We start from the raw sequence: 21,969 nt of genomic DNA, 5'->3' as shown, positions 1-21,969 counted from the left end.
TGTTTCTTGGACGGCTACTCCGGGTATAACCAAATTGCGGTTGACCCGGCCGATCATGAGAAGACGGCTTTCACGTGTCCGTTTGGAGTGTTCGCATACCGAAAAATGCCCTTTGGGATGTGTAATGCACCGGCGACTTTCCAACGATTTGTGCAAGCCATCTTTGCCGATCTGATAGAGAAAACAATGGAAGTCTTCATGGATGACTTCTCGGTATTTGGTGGGTCTTTTAGTCTATGCTTGGCAAACTTGAAAACGGTGTTGGAAAGATGTGTGAAGACCAATCCGGTGCTTAATTGGGAGAAGTGTCACTTCATGGTGACCGAGGGGATCGTGCTTGGCCACAAAGTCTCTTCAAGGGGGCTTGAAGTGGATAGAGCTAAGATTGAAGTGATAGAAAAGTTACCTCCTCCGGTGAATGTGAAGGGCATCCGAAGCTTTTTGGGGCACGCCGGGTTCTATCGGCGCTTTATCAAGGACTTCTCAAAGGTGGCTAAGCCTTTGAGCAATTTGCTCGCTAAGGACCAGGTATTTCTCTTAACCGATGATTGTTTGCAAGCTTTTGAGACTTTAAAAGAAAAATTGGTTACCGCTCCAATAATAGTCGCTCCCAATTGGAATGAAAATTTTGAACTAATGTGTGATGCGAGCGACTACGCAGTTGGAGCGGTACTTGGCCAAAGAAAAGATAAAAAATTTCATGCGATACATTATGCAAGTAAGGTTCTTAACGAGGCTCAAATAAACTATGCCACTACGGAAAAAGAACTACTTGCAATAGTGTATGCGCTAGATAAGTTTAGGTCTTATCTTATAGGGTCTAAAGTCGTAGTGTATACTGACCACGCGGCGATTAAATATCTGCTAACCAAACCGGATTCGAAGCAAAGGCTCATCCGTTGGATCCTCTTGTTACAAGAATTTGATGTGGAAATCAAAGACAAGAAGGGGTCGGAAAATTTGGTGGCGGATCATTTATCCCGCTTAGTGAATGTGGAGGTTATTGCGTCAGAGAAGGAAATCCGGGAAGAATTTCCTGATGAAAAACTATTTAAAGTTCAAGTTAGGCCGTGGTTTGCAGAGTTTGCGAACCACAAGGCTAGTGGTTTTGTGCCTCCCGACCTAACTTCGAACCAAAAAAGGAAGTTTCTTTCGGATGCCAAGTATTATGTTTGGGATGACCCGTACTTGTTTAAGTTGGGTAGTGATAACCTATTAAGGAGATGCGTTACTGGCGATGAAGCGCAGAGCATCCTTTGGCATTGTCACAACTCGCCTTACGGCGGACACTATAATGGGGTGAGAACGGCCACTAAAATCCTCCAATCGGGATTTTATTGGCCCACTATTTTCAAAGACGCACATACCCATGCGCAAAGTTGTGATAGTTGCCAGAGAAGCGGTGGGATTGGTAAGAGAGATGAGATGCCTCTCCAAAATATCCAAGAAGTCGAAGTATTTGATTGTTGGGGCATCGATTTTGTAGGACCATTCCCACCCTCTTATGGGAACGAGTATATGCTTGTCGCAGTTGATTACGTCTCTAAGTGGGTTGAGGCGATTGCCTCACCTCGGGAGGACGCGAAAACGGTGATAAATTTTTTGAAGAAAAACATATTTTCCCGTTTCGGAACCCCCCGAGTGTTGATAAGTGAAGGAGGGTCACACTTTTGTAATGCACCGTTGGAAAGCATTTTAAAACATTACGGTGTATCACATAGGGTGACAACTCCGTATCACCCGCAGGCTAATGGGCAAGCGGAGGTCTCTAATCGAGAGATTAAGAGAATTCTCGAAAAAACTGTGTCAAATTCAAAAAAGGAGTGGTCCCAAAAATTGGATGAAGCGTTATGGGCATACCGTACCGCCTTTAAAGCTCCAATTGGCCTAACTCCCTTTCAATTGGTGTTTGGTATAACTTGCCATTTGCTGGTTGAATTGGAGCACAAAGCCTTGTGGGCCCTGAAATTTTTAAATTTTGAAAATGATTTGGCCGGTGACAAAAGGAAGGTGCAACTACTTGAGTTGGAAGAGATGCGCAATGCCGCATATCACTCAAGTTGGTTGTACAAAGAAAAGGCAAAAAAATACCACGACAAGAAGCTCCGAAGCAAAGAATTTGTGCCCGGACAGTTGGTCCTATTGTTCAACTCCAGGTTGAAGTTGTTCCCCGGAAAGTTGAAATCAAAATGGTCCGGGCCATTTCGGGTGAAAGAGGTGAAGGAGTACGGGGCTATTGTCATTGAGGACATGGACAAGAAGGATAGTTGGACCGTGAATGAACAACGTTTGAAAGTTTATCTCTGCGGTCATGTGGATCGCGAAAGCTGTGCTATTCCGTTGGATGCTCCTCTGTGAGCATCACACCGTCGAGCTTAGCCGACGTTAAACAAGCGCTTGTTGGGAGGCACCCCAACATTGTAAGTATTTACTGCTTTTTCTGTGTGTTGTGATGGGATTCGAAGTGCTAAAACCATGCTGAATGAACCTGAAATGCTGCCTTTGAAAAGGCAATTGCTGTCATGCTCGCTTGCTGCTCGCTAGGCGAGGCAGTAGCGAGCTGATTCGCTAGCTGCTCGCTAGGCGAGGCAGCAGCGAGCGCTGCGTGACAACACTTATTTAAAATCTCAGCAGACCACTCATTTTAGGCCAAACACAAATTTTCTGTTTTTGCAACTCTGCTGAGGCGATTTAACCAAGCACTCACCACACTCTCTCATTTTCATCTCTCTCACAAACACTCAAACCCTAATTGGAAGATTGCAAACCCTACTCCACTTCACATTTCAATCAATCCGTTTAACTAAGGTTTGCCCTAATACAATTTCTGTATGTTTGAACTCTGTTATTTCTAATTTGAATGTCATTTAGGATGAAGTTGTTGGTATGGGAAACTTTAGGTTTGCATGTGGGATTTTAGGTTTTGCAATTGGGAATTTTAGGTTTTGCATGTGAATCTGTAACTACCAATAGCATAGAACGTTTCTTTAATTGATAGATCATTAGGTTCTGAAATTGAAACCATTAGAATGTGGGTTTTGGGAAGATTTCTCTGAAAATGCTGCAGATGATGATGATGATGATGAGGCTACCGGTTCTGAAGCCGGTAGTGAGGAGGATTCTGAGCCCTTGGAGGGTTAAGTTATTGTATTTTTCAGTTTTTATGTTTATTTCTATTGTATTTTCAGATTCTGTATTTTGACGTTGGTTTTGTACTTTTGGGGTGTTTTGTCCCCCATGAACAATTTTATATTTTGAAGTATTATTATTATTTACGTTTTGAATTTGTTTGTTTAATAAATTTTTGGTTGGTTGAGTGTCAAACCTTCTAGATTGGTTGCTCCTCAAAGAAGTACCCAATGAAGGTGCATCCGAGCTTGGATGGCAATGATAAGAATAAACAAGTGAATGAGGCTAAGGTACATGGTTACCTCCGGCTAGAATTTTAGAATGCATTAAGAACTTTACTCTTTTTGGTAAATTGAATATTGTCTTTTTGCAACATAATTGAATGAATGTTTCATCTAGAACTTAAAACCACAAATTGTGAGGAAACCTCCATTGTACACTTAAATGCTGGATTCTAATAAGTTTTGTTGATTCATTTGATTCATGCTTTGTCTTTTATTATTGTGAATATGTGGAAGCAATTAGAAATGATCAAGGCACTTGTTTTCTATCTAGCACAACTACATCCAAAAACAACTTACCTGTGAGCAGAGAGAGTATTCGTTAACCCCTTTGAGCTTAAACAGTTGAATCTCAACTTGAAATAAAGCGAGATTTCAAAAATCTTTTTTTACAACCCGGAAAATCTTGATTATTGTTCTTTTGCCGTAAAAAGTTAAGAGCATTCACTTAGGATGAGTAAGAAATAAGTTGGGGAGAATCGGTAAGTACCACAACTCTTGAAAAAAAAAGAAAAACCGAGCAAGCATTGAAAATAAAAATATAGAAAAGAAACATCTGTTTTATAAATATGATGTGAAAGAAAAGAACAAAAATAGAAAGAATGAAAATGAATGCTTGCTTGGAAGAAAAATAGTGAAAAATAAAAATTGAGTTGTGAAATAAGAGTTGTGAAGGTTTCAAATAAGAAACAAATGGAACGAAGTCGAGATGTGTGAATAATGTACAATGAATGTCTCTTTTGCATCGGCAATTTCGTTTTCAATGGCCTTAGAAATGACCCTTGTTTGTTAACCTAACCAAGCTTCAACCGAAAAGCCCTTAGTGATCTTCGTGCTTCCACATTACCATTTATAATTGTTAGACATTGTATGAATCGAATTGATTTCTTCATTATTTGTTAGAGAGTGAGATTATTCCCGCGGTTGCAAACGCGTAATTTCTTCATTCCTTATTCGAAGAGGAGAGATAGGGTGATTCATTCAGAATAATATTGTTGTAGATAGATAAATATTTCGCATTTCTATTAAGTTTTAGTTCTTGTGTATTATTTTATTCAAACCGTTGGAAACTTGTATATGCTGATTCGCTTGTGTTTGAGCCGTTTTATCCAACTTCGGAGAAACCATTTTCTTAAAGCAAATCCTCTTGTCCTTCAAGAGGCATACTTTGCTTGAGGACAAGCAATAATCTAGTTGGGGAGAGTTGTTAGATACCCAAAAGTGCTTATTTGAGCTATCAAATATGGGTATCTTTCACTCCATTTCCTTGCTAAAATGTCGAAACCACCTTTGTTTCAGATGAAATGCAATACAATGATAATCTATCTTGGTACCTTTGATTTGTGTGTTATTGTGCAGGAAGTAGGTGTAACACCTCAAAATTTGCCCTCCTCTCTTGGGACTAGCATTAACATATTTGCATATCATTTTAGGGCTTTAGGCATTTCATATTGCATATCATGTGGTTACATTGTGCAAGCCATTCTCCCAAGTCTTGATCAGAAGATGAGGAAGTCAGGAAGTGCAAGCCTAGGGTTTATTGATTGATCATGGCCATCTGAGGATTGGGCTGTGAATTAGGGTTTTATGATCCTCAAGGGTATTGGTCTTCATATTGATTGAATTGATACATCATCATCATCATGGTTGGATGTCATCAGAAGATTGAAGAAGATTCCTTGAGATTAGGGTTTTGACCACAGGTCAACCCTAATCAGTTGTATTGGGCCAATCAGGGCTGGATCAGGAGATGAGGTTTCTGATGGTTATGAGGTTCATTTTGTGATTATATGGTGATTATTGAGGCTAGGGTTTCACCCTTGAGCCATTTCAGTTGGAGATTGGGGTTCAAATTGATCTGTGCATTGCCTGATTCATCTGTCAGCTGAAAAGTCAACTGTGGTCAACTGTACATGATCTGATGGATTTGGAGGTGAAAATGAGTTGAAGACACTTCATTCATGTTGGAACAAGTGTTAAATGACATCTCAAAGCTTAAGAATGAAGAAAATCAAGTCAGGACAAAAACTGCCAAAAATAGAAAGTGACTTGTAACTGAAGTTTCCAAAAATGGAAAGTTTTTGACCTCAAAGCCACGTGTCCAAGGAAGCTTCAAATGAAAATTTGTTCAACATGGAAGTTGTAGATCTTGTTCTCACCTTTCCAAAAAGTCCAAGAACTTGAAAATCCAATGTATGGTTGGAGAGATATGGCTCAGTGAATTTCAGAAAAGACCCGTAATCAGGAGGTCATAACTACCACATACTTTGTCCAAATTGCAAGTTCTTTATATGCACAAACTCCATTTGACATGTACTTTGAGGGTGCATCATTGGATTTGTTCAAAAATGGCCAAGGCAAAAAGTCACTTTTCAACTGGACAGCTGAATTGGACCAGGGGCAAAATTGTCCAAATGTCAAAATAATTGGAATTTTTGAATGGGACTTTTTCCAACACCTCAGGAATGGCATTTAGAATGTGTTTGAATTTTCATTTCATGCATAAGGCTTTTAATTTGGATTTTGTCTTGAAAAATGGAAATGACAAAAATGGACCAAATGCATACACATGGTGAATTTGAGAATGGAGCAACCAATGAGCATGAAACAAGTTTCTACAGTTCACATATGATATTTAGAAGGTGTATGTGCTGTCACTGAGGTGGCATGAGCTGTCTAAAGGAATTGACCATTTTACCCTCCATTTGCAAAATTGCAATTTCACTAATTATGCCAAAATGCTAATTAAGATGATTAGTGATGGATTAAGCTACCATATATATTCTAAATCTTCTTCTAATCATAACAGAAAACACATTCTCCAAGATTGGATCTAGAAACCTCCCAATTCTCTCAAATTTCATCAAGAACATTGAAACTTCAAATTGAGAATTCTTCATCATTCTTCAACCAATTCACACGATTTTTGTTGCTTTGAACTCACATCATCATCTACACCAACTGTTTTGGAAGATTGGAGTGAAAAGCTTGGCCAATCGCAACTGTTCAAGAACACCTCAACAATGGCAAATTCGAATTAAGAGCTCTAGGATCAATATCAATTGGAACTGGATACACCTATCACCTTCTTCATCATTGTTTTACGTCTGTTTGAGGAAGAAAAGCTCCAAGAACAACGATTCGAGCACTGCCATTCCAGGTTTGAGCAAAATTCGAATCTCACCAAATGCTTCATAATTATATGCGTTAGAAAGGTCATGAAATGTAGGTTTTGATGCTGCTTGTGGTTTAGAAAATGATTGCCTGTAGTGTGAGAAATCGTGAAATGAAATTATGAACTCAAACCCTAAATGCTTCGATCTGTTCGATTTAGGAACTTTTAGGTTATAATAGTATGATATTTGTAATCCTCTTGTTAAGACGAGTTCAACGGATATAGCCTTGTCCATTTTCGTTAACTTTGGATGTTCATCGTGTTTTTTCATTTTCTGGAAAATTGGAGGTTGAGGACGAAGCAAAATACGCGTTTGATCTTCTAAATCGTTTGAAAGTTTAAATTTCCTGTTTCCCGCTCCCGCTCAAAATAATTACAGGATTGCCATTGTCATTTTTTAATTAATTCATTTAATTTCTAAAAAACATTTAACACTTTTAAAAATTCATAAAAAATAGTAAAAAATTCCTAAAAATATGGAGATTTTTTCCTTGACTTTGTTGACTTGTGTAGGATTTTTTTGACCTATCGGTCAAAGTTGTGCTTGGCAAATATTTTATTTGGCATAGGCTTTTCTAATGTATGTCACATTTTGATACATTTTGGCAATTTGCTCATGAAATGCTCATAATGTAGAATAAATTCTTGAAAATTTTTGTGATGATTGTTGACTCATTGATGCTCATTTCCATATAAATTTCATGAATTTTTGATACCTGGTCAGTGAGCAGCAAATTCTGGAACTTAGGTGTGACAATTTGTGTCACACCTCTTGATGTCAACTTGCTGAACTTAATTGGATAACCTATGCATGTTAGAATTGAATGAAATTTGGCATGGTGAATTGTTGATATGTTAGGATGTTGTATGAATTTTGTAGAATTTTTCACTGCCTTTTCTAATTGATCATGATTTTTCATTTCTGGTGATTGAAATTGCAAGCTCATGTGATACATGTTGGTAGATTGATTGGGAAATCCTCATATTGTATTGTATGGCCATGAAATTTGATATGCATGAACTAGACACATTGTGTGACCTCCCTGTTTTGGTCTCATCCATTTCTTTTTTGTTTTCAATGAGATATGAATTTTTGAATTGGATGTATGCATTGATGGTGTGAATTGAAGCATGAAATTGTGTCTGTTTTTGTTGATTTTCATTGCCATGGTTCCCTTTGCCCAATTAAGCTCAAATTTGGTATGCTAGACCTTGATTGACCCCTGTTTAGGTGTAATTAATTTGAGAATTTTTGGATGTGTTTTGGTATGGATTTGAATGCAATACTTCTGTTTGTACGCTAGGTGGTTCATTTGACATCATTTGACTTCTTTTGTGCATGAATTGAACATGATGGATGATATAAACATGAGACCAATGATGTTTGCTTGTGTTTGATGATAATTTGATGTTGGATGGTGGATACCTTGCTGTTTTAACTTTTTTCTTGCTTTTGGACCCTAGGCTTGGCCTAGTGGTCTAGTTACTAATATTTGCTTGATTTTTCAGGATCAAAAAAGCAATGTACATGGAGAATGATACAAGTTGGTTTTAATTGATGTTGTGGATGTTTGTACACTAACATAACATTGTTTTGTAGGTGTTGGAGCTTGGGCTTAAGCCTTGAGCTTGCTTTGTGTTGTATTGTTTAAACTGTTTGTTTGCTGTATAGTTTGTCTGATTGAGTACTGACTGAGTTTGATTGTTTCCAGGTACTTTAGTTGCTCAGTTCCTTGTGAACTATTGCTTTGCTTTGCTTTGCATAAGCAACTTGCATTGAGGTAACTTCCTAACTTCATGTAGTCTGGAGACCCGGCTGTTACCGGGCCGGGCAAATTGTCTGAAGTCCTCCTTAAGAGGCGATGATTGTGTTTGTTTATTTTTAAGCCAAGCAGGAAAAGTCCTTCAAGTAAGGCAATTGGTGGAAGGTAGGGACAAGCAACCTGTCCCCCACTATTCAGTTGAGTCTTCTCCTTGCTCCCATTACATGGTTGTAGCATTGAGATCAAAAGCCCAAGATCCTGTGCAGTGCACATTGTGTCAGAGTCATCGAGTATAAAAGGGTTCCCCTATTCTGGACCCATGCTCATTTGTCAGCTCTCCCTGGTTAGGGATATGAGCTGTGAGGTCTGATCCTCACTTCATCCTTTCATCTGCTTCACCTTAGCCTCGTAATGGCAAGGTTAAGAGCAAAACCAGCCTGTACAGACGACTTGCTTAGGCGGTCAAACCTGATTGATTGAGCCCCCTTGTTTGGTTATAGCGTGTGCTCTGTGAATATCTGATTGACATGCTTGTTTGAGATGCCTGTTCTCATTTGATGTATGATATGATTGTATGCTTGTGTGCTAGCTTCTTTCCTGGTTAGGTTAGTTTGCTTATGCAAGTAGGATAGAAAACCGAACTTAGGGTTAACGATGCATGACAACATTAGGCTCGAGCCTCAGCTCCCTAGTCGTGTATCTTTCCCCGGTTTCTGGTTAGCAATTTAGTCCCTTTCAGGGGAACTACATCGCCCTGATCCTCGTTCCAGACGAGGTATGTAGGCAGGTGGTCGTGCGAGACCACTCCGGGCAACCTTTTTCTTTTTTGCGTGTGTTTGTTTGTTATGTGCTGACTGTGTGTTTTGGTTCGGATGCTGACGTAAGCCCAATGATTGGCAGTCGGGCTCCACGTTTGCCCTTTTGAGTGTGTTTTGGTTCGGATGCCGACGTAATTCCATCTAGTGGTCGTCGGGCTCCATGTTTGCCACTCTTGCTTGTTTGTATGTTTTGTGTTGTTTGGCGTGCGTAAGCCGAACTACAGTGGCTCTGATTCTTGTTCCAGACAAGATATGTAGGCATAAGGTGCGATACCTTATCGAGCTCCCTTCTCTTAACCCCACCTGCGTTCCCTGTGTGTGTGTGTGATGTTTAGCAACCTTTTCTTTTCTTAGAACGTGGATCCCTAGGAGTACCTAGGACGTGAGGGGTGCTAATACCTTCCCCTTGCGTAACCGACTCCCTTACCCTTTCTCTCTGGTCGCGAGACCATGTTCTTTCCAGGTTTCTCTGAGCGTTTCCTTTCCCTATCTTGGGATAAATAACGCGCAGTGGCGGCTCTGTGTGTGTTTTATTTTCGAGCCTCGCCGGTTGATTTTTCGCAGGATGCGACAGTAGGCATGACATAATAGAAAATGAAGACACAAGAAATGTGGCAAAGGGATCAAATAAAACAAGCATTCATCAGCTTCCTCGCTAGGCGAGGGCTGTGGCGAAGGACTCGCTAGGCGAGCGTCCAGCGAGCGTGCGGTGAAAAGCTCCAGTATTTAACAGAGGCAAACATCACCATACTCGCTAGGCGAGCTTCCAGCGAGGAGTCTGGCGAACACGTCCAGACTTGGTGAAAAGCGCAGCCAGCACTCACTCGCTAGGCGAGCCATTAGCGAGCTCCCAGCGAGGATTCTAGTAGCAAAACCTCTCAACCTCGTTGGAGCGAAGGTTGAAGCGTGCCCTTCACTAGGCGAAGGTTTTGTTCGCTAGGCGAACATGACAGTCTGAGAAAGGCTGTTTCTTTGAGCGCAGGTGCCTCAGGTGCCTAATTTAGGGGTTCGCTAGGCGAAGCAGTCTGCTCGCCTAGCGAACATGACAGCCCAGTAGCTGCTCTATAAGTAGCAAGTGCCACTTTTGAGAGCCATACCTTAGTTTTTCATACTTTTGTACTTTTTCTAGATATTTTACAGCATTGTTCCAAGAATCTTTTGTGACCTAAATTTCATTTCTCTTCATCTCTTAACCATCTTTTACAAAAAGAAGGTGGATTCCCATCCAATCTCGATTATTCGACTCGGATGTTGATCAACCTTCTTCCGAAACTTGCCGACCAAGCTACCATGAAAATGAGTAGCTAAGTCCTCCATTTGTCAAGGTTAGATGTAGATGATCATTAGCTTTGTGTGTAAATGTAAGGATCTTCATTTGTAAACTCTTTAATGGTGAATATATGATGAAAACCTTGTTCTTATTCAAAACTCTTTGTGTTGGTTTATGATCGAGAGATGTTTACCAACTCTTAACCTAGGTTTTCATCCAATCTTGTTTGTTAGCTAGAGATAGTAATGAATGATTTTGTTCACCATAAGGTTGAACCAAAAAGTTGTCATTTTGATAGATTGTGTTAGAGATAAACAATGGATCAAAATGGGAAAACTCATAATGTGTGTTCGAGAGAAACACATTGGGAGGACTTTGTGAAATAATTTATCATCTAAAGGAGTTTATAAGATTGTTGACCGAACAAATACATGCAAAGTGATCGTTGAACCCTAACTTTGGCAATATTTCTCAAATATTCAAACCAAACTTTTACCGCATTTTATTACCTTTTTATGCAAGATAACGTGACTCAAACCAAAACCCCCTGTGTTACTTAAGCTAAGATTAATACAACCATCGAACGGCGGTGATATCTTACAATCCCTGTGGATACGATAACAAAAACCCGACACTTAAAATTACAATCAACAGTGGCCTAATCTCATCCATACTTATGTTGATTTTGCAATCAACTAGCCTTAGGATGTAGAGATATCATAGGACCATGACATGAATGCATAAAGAAGGTAAATGAGATGAAAAGGGAGGGGAGATAGATCAAACTCAAATTGGACAAATGAGGACTTGTACCAAATTAAGATCATTCATTCATTTTGGGAGATGGAATGTACATTCCATCAATCCCCTAAATCCAATTATCTTAATCTAACAAAGTCAAATCAACCTTGACCAAGGCCCAACAACACAAGTCAAACTTACACAAATCAATAAAAATGGCTCAACATAATTATTTGACATTTGTTCAATTTAGAAATACTAAAAATAATGCATTAAATTAAATATGGTTTGTCAAATTCCTAAAACCTCATCAAAACACCAAAGAAATGGCCATGAGATTTATCATAGGTCAAACAAGGTCAAAGGACCTTGGAGAAAAAAATTCAGAATTTTTAGAAACTTAAAAGTATTTTTACACAATTAAAAAGTATTCACAAAATCAATTAAATCATGAAAAATATTAATAATGATCCAAAAATTAATTTTATTTCAAAATATGAAAGAGGATTTTATTTAAAAAAAATTGGTGAAACTCTCATATTTTTTTATCAATATTAAAATCAATACGAATTAATGAAAATCAAAGGAATAAAATGAAAATTAGAAAATACAAAAAAACGTGGACCACTTGATCTCCCTCATTAATTGAGGTGGTAGTTCAAGTGGCCACAAGCGCGCGTTCCATGATGGAACTTAGTCAGCGCGTCACACAACTGGCCATCCAAACCAACGCTTGTGATTAAAACATTATAAATTGGATCAATGGTTCAGGACCACGCCACATCATTGACGGAGCAAAGCACCGGTAGTCTTCTCAGGCGACCTTGGCCGGACTGGCCCAATCATTATCATGACATAAATGAAAAATGAGGACATGATCTGAAAGAAAAGTGGCGTAGAGCACGAATCTGACCTCAATTTTAACTAACTCCAAATATATAAAAAGATATAAGGAGTTGAATTTTGAGGTATGTCAACTGAGTTGCTTCGGTTTGACCTCAAAGCAACTCAATCTTCTTGCCTACATTGGTAGGACTTCAGAAAACCAAAGATCCAAGAGAATTGATGAGAATTGAGTGAGAATCGAAGAGAAGAAAAATTCAGGAAAATACCTTCAATGTTGTGCAGAACTTGATCTTCCTTGCTTCAATTCTTGTTTGATCTTGCTCCAATGACTTGCAGAAGTGGATTAGGAATGGTAAGAAGCTTTGGATCCTGGAGTTTTTTAATCTCCAAACAGTGAGATTCAAACTCAATTTTCAAGTGAAAATTATCAGGTTTTCCTTTGGATTGTGAGGGTTTAAAGAGAGGGAGCAAAGCTGGCGCACATGAATCCTTTGAAATGAGCTTAGGGGGTCTCTATTTATAGCAATTTGAAGTGTTATTTGCACATTTGAAATTTCTTCCAAAATCAGCAATGTCATGCACAATCTTGCATGGGAGTGTACATGCCTATGAAGCAACTCACTAAAGTCCAAATGCAACTATTCTGAAGTTGGAATGAAGATTTAATGGCAAGGCAATGTGAAATGGTCATTTGAAGTTTGATTCTTACCAATGATGCAAGCCTGTTAACACCATGCACAGCCCTAGAAATCTTTGTCCAAAATGAATGAAATAGAACTCTTTGGAAAGCTCAGATCAAGAGGAAAAAATCTTATGTTGAACACTTTTCCATTTGGAACTTGGATCAAGGTGAATTTTGAGGTGGAAGTTTGGAAATTTCAAGATGTTGAAACATTTTCTAAGAGTCAAGTCATATACTTCAATGTTCCACCTTACTAAACTTTTTATGTGAGCTCCAAATGAGAAAAGTGTATTCATAAAAGTTGTAGCTCTTTCAAAGACATTCAAAAGGGTAATGGATTTGACATCATTTGGATTTATAATGAGAGAGTTATGCATTTTTGGAGTTGAGGAAAATCACTTGTTCAATGGTAATGATCCAAAATGACTTATAGTGTATCCTCATATCACATGCTCATAAAAGTTGATTTAGTTTTCACTCCAAGAATAAACGTTTAAGTAGACATCTTGAATTTGATTTTTCAACTTGGAGATCTTTCATATCATAAAAATTGAGCAAGTCATGGCCTTGGGAAGTTGACTTCAAATTAGGGTTTAGACAAAATGACCTATAATGTTTCAATATAGAAAATGACTTTCCAGGCAAAATTAGCTCTAGACCTAAACATGAAAGTTGTTTGGAATGTCATTTAGAGTAACATTTCTCTTGGAATCATTTTCATATGATGAAAATTGTAGGAGATAGGGGTTAGGGAGACCCAGTTTTGATGAGATGAATTCATCTGGCCAACCACCATCAACCAACTTGCTAGCTTGCAATTCTCTTGACTTTTTAGGATCATGGTAGATCATATATGCATAAGATGATGAATTTTGAAGTTTCCATTGATAAATTTTATCAATTGGTGAAGAAGCTTGTTGAGGAAGTTACTCAAGATACCCAGACAAACTAGGGTTTCCAAGGCAAACCAACTCCAAACTCTTGAATAATGCTTGATCAAAATAACATGTAGAGATCATTGGGGCTTATATATGATGCTTAGAGACATTGTGGATCAATCCTTGGTTGTGCTCTTAGCCATGAGGGTCTTAAACCCTAGATATGAACTTGATGGATCAATGGTGATCATGCCCTTCCTGCAAAAGAGTTAGGCAAATGCAAAGACATATTTTTGGTATTTTGGTTAGTGAAATGATAAAATACAAGTATGATACGATAACATGGTGCTTGGTGATCTCTCCCAAAACAAACCCAATGAAAGAGGGGTAAGGAGGATGCCAAGGTGTGATCCCAATGCTAATGCATATGATGAAATTGGATGAGGAATCTTAGGGTCAAAATTGGGGTCTTACAGAAATCGTTATAGAATATGGTAAAATGGCAAAGGAAATTGTATCAATTCTTAAAGTTAATACATAAACCATTTTGGACCAATTCTCCTCATTTTTCCATAACGTTTTCCCTCACTTCAATTTAAAAATTGAGAGAGAGAGAGAGGGGGGGGGGGGAGAAGATGTGAAGAAGAAAATTCAAAGATAAAATCTTTTCTCTTGCATGTGTAGAAATTTGTGAGTTTGGAGATTGTTGGAAAGAAACTTCAAGAATCAAGCTCAAGGATTTTGATCACCTTCATCATTTTACTTCGTCAAGTAAGAATCAGGTTTTTTTAATCCTAAATGTAGGGTTTCTTAGTTAGATTCTTAGCCATTTCATGATAGGGTTGTGTGAAATGGTAGAATCTTGCTTAGGATATGTGAAAATGCACGGGTGTTTGTGAATGCATGATCAAATTGGTGTGATCAAATGTTGACAACTTGCATGTGTTATTTCTGTTGTGATTTGATCCTTATGACATGCTACTAAATGTTAGAAATGAATTGATTGTGAGTTGGTGTGCTGAAATTGGTGTTAGAAAATGAATTTTTTAAAAGAATTGGAGGTACAACGATTGCATTATGAACAACAATTGATTGCCACCCCTATAATTGTGTTATTTTTTAAACAAATTGGTTGTGAAATTCGTTACACCAAAAAAGAAATCAATAAGCACCCCTACAAATTTGAAAAATGCAAGACAGGATGATCATGCAATCGACTACAGTTATAGAGTAATTGATTACATCTCTTGCAAACTTGTTTGTTTTCACTTGTATGTCCTTGTTGTGTGACATGAGTGTTAAAAAATTTACTTATGATGTGATAACATGCTTCAATGCCTTGTTCATGAAATGTAATTGAGTTAGCATATGTATGAGTTAAACCCTGCTCAGTTAATGGATAAAAGTGAGAAACTCTAGGTTGTTAATTGATAAAAGTAAGAAACCCTTGTTGGTTGATGTTAGGCTGTTTGTTGATTGGCGGCATTTTGTTAAAACAAGTGAAATAGCAACATGTTTGATAAGATGTTGGACAAGATGTCTTGACATTCCTGGACGACATCATAATGTGGTGTGGTTTTACATTCTTGGAAGAAGAAAAAATTAGCGTGAGATTAGTGAAGATTCTTTGGTGATTTGATTCACGTATTTTGCGGTTTAAATTGCTTATTTTAGAAACTCAAAGATCGGTTCTAGTTGTGCCTTGTTTCCTAAGAAAGGATGTCAAAACATTTAAGGAAACATTATATTTGATTATGTAGAAGATTTAGCAACAGTTTGATTTGATTTGATTATGTAGAAGATTTAGCAGCAGACTAATTTAATTTGATTGGATCTGCTGAGTATTTAGCCTGAAGCCTATGCTATTTTTAGGCTATTTAAAGGACGACTCTAAACCTAAGAAGATAACTAAGTTGCATATTTGATACTCTCTGTTAGGGTTTAGTTTTTCTATTTTTATTTGTGATTCATTATTGTATCACTTAGATGCTTGAATTGGACTGAGTTTTTGAGTTATAACAGTGAATCACTTATGAGCTTTTAAACAAGAATGGATTATGTTTCAATTGAAGAGTGTATTTTGTTTATTGTTAGAAGTTGTTATCATTGTTGTATGATTGAAGGGAAGTGAGAAGGGTCTCATATCTAGGAGATTCTTAGATAGAAATTTCAAGGACATTGATTAGGTGAGAAGTTTGTAAAACCAGAGGTTGCTTAGAACTTCAAACTAATACTATTATAGTGGATTTCCTTCCTAACTTGGATGCCTCCAGATGTAGGTGACGTTGCACCGAATTGGGTTAACAATTCACATGTGTTATTTACTTCCTGTTATTTAGTTTAACAGTGTAATTGTTTTTGTTGTGACAATGTCATGATCCTGGTGTCATGGAATTGTATACGACATTTGCTATTTGCATACCGAAATTTCAATTGGAATTAGAGCAGGTATAATGTTTTATTTTGGGTGAGCTCCACAGAGATATTTTTTGGTATTATGGATAAGGAAGGAGGTTTTGTCAACATACCACCTATTTTGGATGGCACCAACTATGATTACTAGAAGGCGTGTATGGTGGCTTTTCTAAAATCTATGGATAGAAGAATCTGGAAAGAAGTTATCAAAGGTTGGGAACATCCTGTGGTGCAGGACAAAGATGGGAAGGGCGCAACTAATTTGAAGCCTGAAAAGGATTGGTCTAAGGAAAAAGATGAACTTGCTCTTGGAAACTCCAAAGCTTTGAATGTCTTATTCAACGGAGCTGAAAAATATATATTCAAGTTAATAAATACTTGTATTATGGCCAAAGATGCATGGGAAAACCTCAGAACCACTCATGAAAGCATATTAAAAGTAAAAATGTCAAGACTTCAACTTCTTACCACCAAATTTGAGAATCTCGGGATGAAAGATGATGAGTGTATTCATGATTTTCACATGAATATTCTTGATATTGCTAATTCATTTAGTGCCTTAGGAGAGAAAATGTCAGAAGAGAAGCTCGTTAGGAAAATCCTCAGGTCTTTGCCTAAGAAGTTTGACATGAAGGTCACATATATTGAAGAAGCACAAGACATCTACAACATGAAAGTCGAGAGCTTATTGGGTCACTTCAAACTTTTGAACTGGCTATCAGTGATAGATAAAAAAAAAAGAACAAAAGCATAGCTTTTATCTCCAACATTGATGATGTAGAAGCTCAATGTGACATGGAGACTAATGAAGGAAATTCTAATGATATTGTGCTTCTTGGGAGGTAATTCAATAAGTTATTGAAGAGAATGGATAGGAAGCCAAGCTTAATGTCAAGAACGTGTCATTCGACATCAGTAAGAACAATGACTTTCAGAGAAAAGCAAGAGCATAGGAGAATCCCAATCAAGAAAAAGGTATTCAGTGTCATGGATGTGAGGGTTTTAGTCACACTAGATCAGAATGTCCCACGTATCTCAAGACACAAAAGAAGGGCTTGTTTGTTTCTTAGTCGAATGATAATTCTGAAGGTGAAACTGATGATGAAATTGCTAAGCATGTTACAAACTTCACTCGTAGGTATGAACCTGATGAGGACTCATGTGATGAGGATATCACTTATAAAGAATTGGTTGCTTCCTACAAAGAGTTTTGTGTCAGAAGTGAAGAGGTGTGTAATACATGAGAAGAGCATAAGAGAATCATAGCTCAATTGCAGGCTGAAAAAGAGAAACTTTTATCTACTGCGACTGATCTTGAAAATGAGGTAACCCTATTGAATTCTAAACTTGAAAACATGACCAAATTAGTAAGAATGTTGAACAATGGGTCTGATATGTTAGATGAAATTCTTCAAGTTGGCAAAGGGGCAAAAAACATAAAAGGTATAGGTTTTGATTACCAACCTCTGAAAGGAAAAAGCCATGTGACAAAATTTATTCCTCCGGAAAGGAAGTATGAGCCCATGATGTCCGAACAAATGTTACAACATCTTGCCATACATCAGGAAACTCAAACTAAAGTCATGTTTTTGCCTTGGAAATGTCATTATTGTGGTAAATATGGGCATATAAAGTCGTTCTGTTATAGACTGTATAGGTATCCAAAACATCCAACATATCTTAGGGCTAACCATGTGATTATTAAAACTAGAAAGGAATGGAAACCTAAGGTTGTTGATACTTGTCTTATAGCCCATACTTCTTTTAAAGCTTCATCTAGAGAAGACTAGTACTTTGACAGTATATGTTATAAACATATGACAGGGGTCAAGAAGTATTTAGTGGATATTAAGTCTTATTCCACCAATTTTGTCACTTTTGGTGATAGAGGTAAAGGTGAAATTAAAGGGATAGGAAAATTATTGTGTATTGGACTTCCTATACTTAATGATGTTCTTCTTGTAAAAGGATTGACTGCTAATCTGATCATTATTAGTCAATTATGTGATCAAGGTTTAAAAGTCAACTTTACCAAGTCACAATGTTTGGTTACAAATGCGAAAAATGATGTTCTAATGAGATCATTTGGGTATAAATATGATTTATATTTATTGATACCACAAGAAACTATTTGTTCTTCCACATGCTTAATATCCAAGGAAGATAAAGTCAAGTTGTGGCATCAGAAGCTTGGACATCTGAATCTCATAGGTATAAAGAAGATTATGTTTGAAGAAGCTGTTAGAGGTCTACCAAAACTCAAAATTGAGGAGGGTAAAGTATGTGGTGAGTGTCAAATTGGGAAGCGAACCAAGATGCCACGCCCTAAGTTGCAACATCAAACTACTTCCAAAGTGTTAGAACTTCTTCATATGGAATTAATGGGGCTTATGCAATTTAAAAGTGTTTGTGGAAAGAGGTATGTATATATGGTTGTTGATGATTTTTAAAGGTTTACTTGGGTGACTTTTATGAAAGAAAAATCAAACACTTTTGAGGTATTCAAAGACCTTTGTCAACGCCTTCAAAGATAGAAGGAAAGTGTGATTGTCAGAATCAGAAGCGGCCATGGGAAGGAGTTTAAAAATACAAAATTTTATAAATTTTGTTCTTATGTAGGTATTGGTCATGAGTTATCATCTCCCATGACTCCTCAGTAAAATGGAGTTGTAAAACGCAAGAACAAAACATTACAAGAATCAGATAAAGTCATGCTTCATGCAAAAAATATTCCTTATCATTTTTAGGCTGAAGCAATGAAAAATGCTTGATATATCCATAATCGTATTACTCTGGGAGTTGGTTCATCATCTACTCTCTATGAGTTATGGAAAGGAAGGAAACCTATTGTTAAAAAATTTCATGTGTTTGGGAGTAAATGCTACATTCTGGCTAATCGTGAACAGAGGAGAAAGATGGATCCCAAAAGTGATGAAGAGATATTTATTGGTTACTCTACAAACAACAGAGCTTACAGGGTACTTAACTCCATAATCAAGGTCATGATGAAATCCATTAATGTTGTGGTTGATGATTCAAGTATTGTAAAATGGACTCATGTTGATGAAGATGTTGGGACATCATCTCAGAAGACTAATGCTTCGGGAAATTTGGAAGACATTTGGTCCAACATTGAGCCAACAAGGACCGAATCAGATAACCCTCAAGCCAACAAAGGTCCCTCTATCAGAATTCAGAAAGATCATCCAAAGGAACTTATTATTGGAAATCTTAATGAAGGGATCACCACTTGATCCAGAGATGTGATATCCAATGCTTGCTTTGTCTCAATGTTTGAACCTAAAAATGTGAAGGGGGCTTGACTGATGAATTATGGATTAATACTATGCAAGAAGAACTAGGGCGGTTCATAAGGAATAAAGTGTGGGACCTAGTTCCTAGGCCTGAAGGGATGAATGTTATTGGCACAAAATGGATTTACAAGAAAAAATCTGATGAAAATGGAATTGTAACCAGAAACAAGGTTAGGCTTATTGCCCAAGGATACACTTAAATTGAAGGGGTTGATTTTGATGAGACTTTTGCACTTGTCAAGCAAATGCAATCTGAATTTCAGATGAGTCTTGTTGGTAAATTAACCTATTTTCTTGGTCTTCAAGTTAAACAAATGGATGATACTATCTTTATTTCTCAAAGAAAGTATGCTAAGAATATAATGAAGAAGTTTGGCCTAGAAAGTGCTAGTCACAAAAGGACACTTGCAACAACTCACTTGAAATTAACTAAGGATGAAAAAGGTGTTGATGTGGATCAAAGTTTGTACATGAGTATGATTAGTAGTCTTTTGTATCTTACAGATAGCGGACCAGACATCACTTTTGTTGTAGGAGTATGTGCTAGTTACTGGGCTGAGCCTAAAATCAATCATATTACTCAAGTGAAGAGGATCATGAAATACATAAATGGTACTAGTGATTATGGCATGTTGTATTCCCATAGTTCTAATTCCATGCTTGTAGGGTATTATGATGCAGACTAGGCAGGTAATGCTGATGATAGAAAAAGTACTTCTGGAGGATGCTTCTTCTTGGGAAACAATCTTATCTCGTGGTTCAGTAATAAGAAAAAATGTGTGTCATTCTCTACTGCTAAGGTTGTGCATACTGCAACAGGAAGCAATTGCTCTCAACTGATTTGGATGAAACAAATACTAAAGGAATATAATGTCAAGCAGGATGTCATGACATTATATTGTGACAATCTAAGTGCAATCAATATATCCCAGAATCCCATTCAATATAGCAGGATAAAGCATATTGATATGCGTCATCATTTTATTAGGGATCTTGTTAAAGACAAAATTATTACTCTTGAGCATGTGGCCACTAAGAAGCAACTGGCAGATATATTTACTAAAGTTTTGGATGCAAATCAGTTTGAGAATTTAAGGGGCGAATTGAGAAATTGCATGTTTGAAAAGTTATAGCAATTATTGATATGGAGGCGTGCAAACAATATTTATCTTCCCTCAATTTAGTGGTGCATGAAACTCCAGGGAAATCATTACAAACTTTCCTTATTTTTCTTCCAACACGCCATCATCTCTCTCTTATCTACTTCATCAATTCCATTCTCTCTACCTTCAGTAAATTGTCCGTCATTGTTCTCGTTTACTTTCATCTCTCTACATTCAATCTCAACTCAAAATATGTCATCAAGATGTCTAAACCTTTTGGCTCAACTCCAAGAAAAAGCACCAAAGATCAATTGACCTCTAGGATTACTTGTCCTAATATGGATCATTCAGATGTAATAATTGGTGTCGGTCCTCTCTCCATTGTTCTAGGACATGTTCCTACTAAAAGGAGGGCAAGAACACCTACTGTGAAAAAGGCTAAGCCTTCAACTGTAAGTAAATCTTCTAACCCCTCTTGGTCGGTTCAAATTCCTTCTAGTGAGATTAGAAACATTGAGCCCTTTGTTGCTGTCAAAAAACCTCACTCTATGACTAGCTTATATCTTGATCCTAATAAAACCATTGATGTCGAACCTGGTGTTATTGCATCTGTTAAAGGTTCTATTGTTCCAAAAGTAGTGGGTAATGTTGAATCAATTGAAAAACTAGGCTCTGAAAAACTAGGATTTGACTCTAGAATTGTAAGTCTAGATAACCCTACATCTAATAAGATCCTAGGTCAATCTAGTATGAATGTTGTTGATAAAGACATTGTTGATAAAAGTATTTGTGTGTTAATCTCTCAAATTTTGGGTGTAATACCCCAAAATTTACCCTTCATTTTTCCTGGAAGCATGGGATTATGTTTTACACTTCATTAGCATCATATTAGGTCATACTCATTGCATACTGCATTAGTGACATGGAGATCAGGTTTTGATTTATCACTCCTTAAAAGAAGGAGCCCACACAAAGAAATATTGAGAATTGGACTTCATTTTCTAAGTATACAAGTCTCAAGGGTCTCAGGGGGGTCCAAGTATCTTATTATGGTCCTCAGTTTATCAGTGAAGGATTCAAAGCTATCAGAGTGTTCATCTGGATTTAATCAGAAATTAGGGTTTCATGGCTACCTGCAACCGGAAATGTTTGATCGGAAGTATAGGAGCTCATCCATGTCATGATTAGAGAGGCATCTTGGCCTAGAAAGATTCACAATTATCTTAGAAAGATCCATTGGCAATCAGTGCAATCAGTTCTTGATCATTTTGCCCTAAAACTAGGGTTTGGTATAAAATCAGTTTATTTCTGATTCTTTGGGTGAAACTCTTTTCCATGACCCTCCATATGTCCACAAGGGTCTACATACAAAAAATCAGCTCTTTATTTGAGCTAGAAGTACTTCAATTGATCAATGGAATCGGGAATCAGACAGTTTGGGAAAAGTCAACTGTGGGGCCAGAAAAGTCAACTCCTGACATTTTGAGAGTGGAATCTCAAAATCCATACCTAGGGGATCCTACATGTGAAGTTTTATCACGGTTGGATCATGGA

At 37.4% G+C, this 21,969-nt stretch overlaps 1 pseudogene; it reads left to right on the top strand.

The window, feature by feature from the left end:
* Positions 1-16,155: 16,155 nt before the first annotated feature.
* Positions 16,156-18,630, top strand: LOC127122372 (uncharacterized; annotated as a pseudogene).
* The last annotated feature ends 3,339 nt before the right edge of the window (positions 18,631-21,969 follow it).

The sequence above is a fragment of the Lathyrus oleraceus genome, chromosome 2, assembly GCF_024323335.1.
Source record: "Lathyrus oleraceus cultivar Zhongwan6 chromosome 2, CAAS_Psat_ZW6_1.0, whole genome shotgun sequence".
Lineage (NCBI taxonomy): Eukaryota > Viridiplantae > Streptophyta > Magnoliopsida > Fabales > Fabaceae > Lathyrus > Lathyrus oleraceus.
Note: the sequence above shows the minus strand (reverse complement) of the source record. Positions and strands in the feature narration are given on the sequence as shown.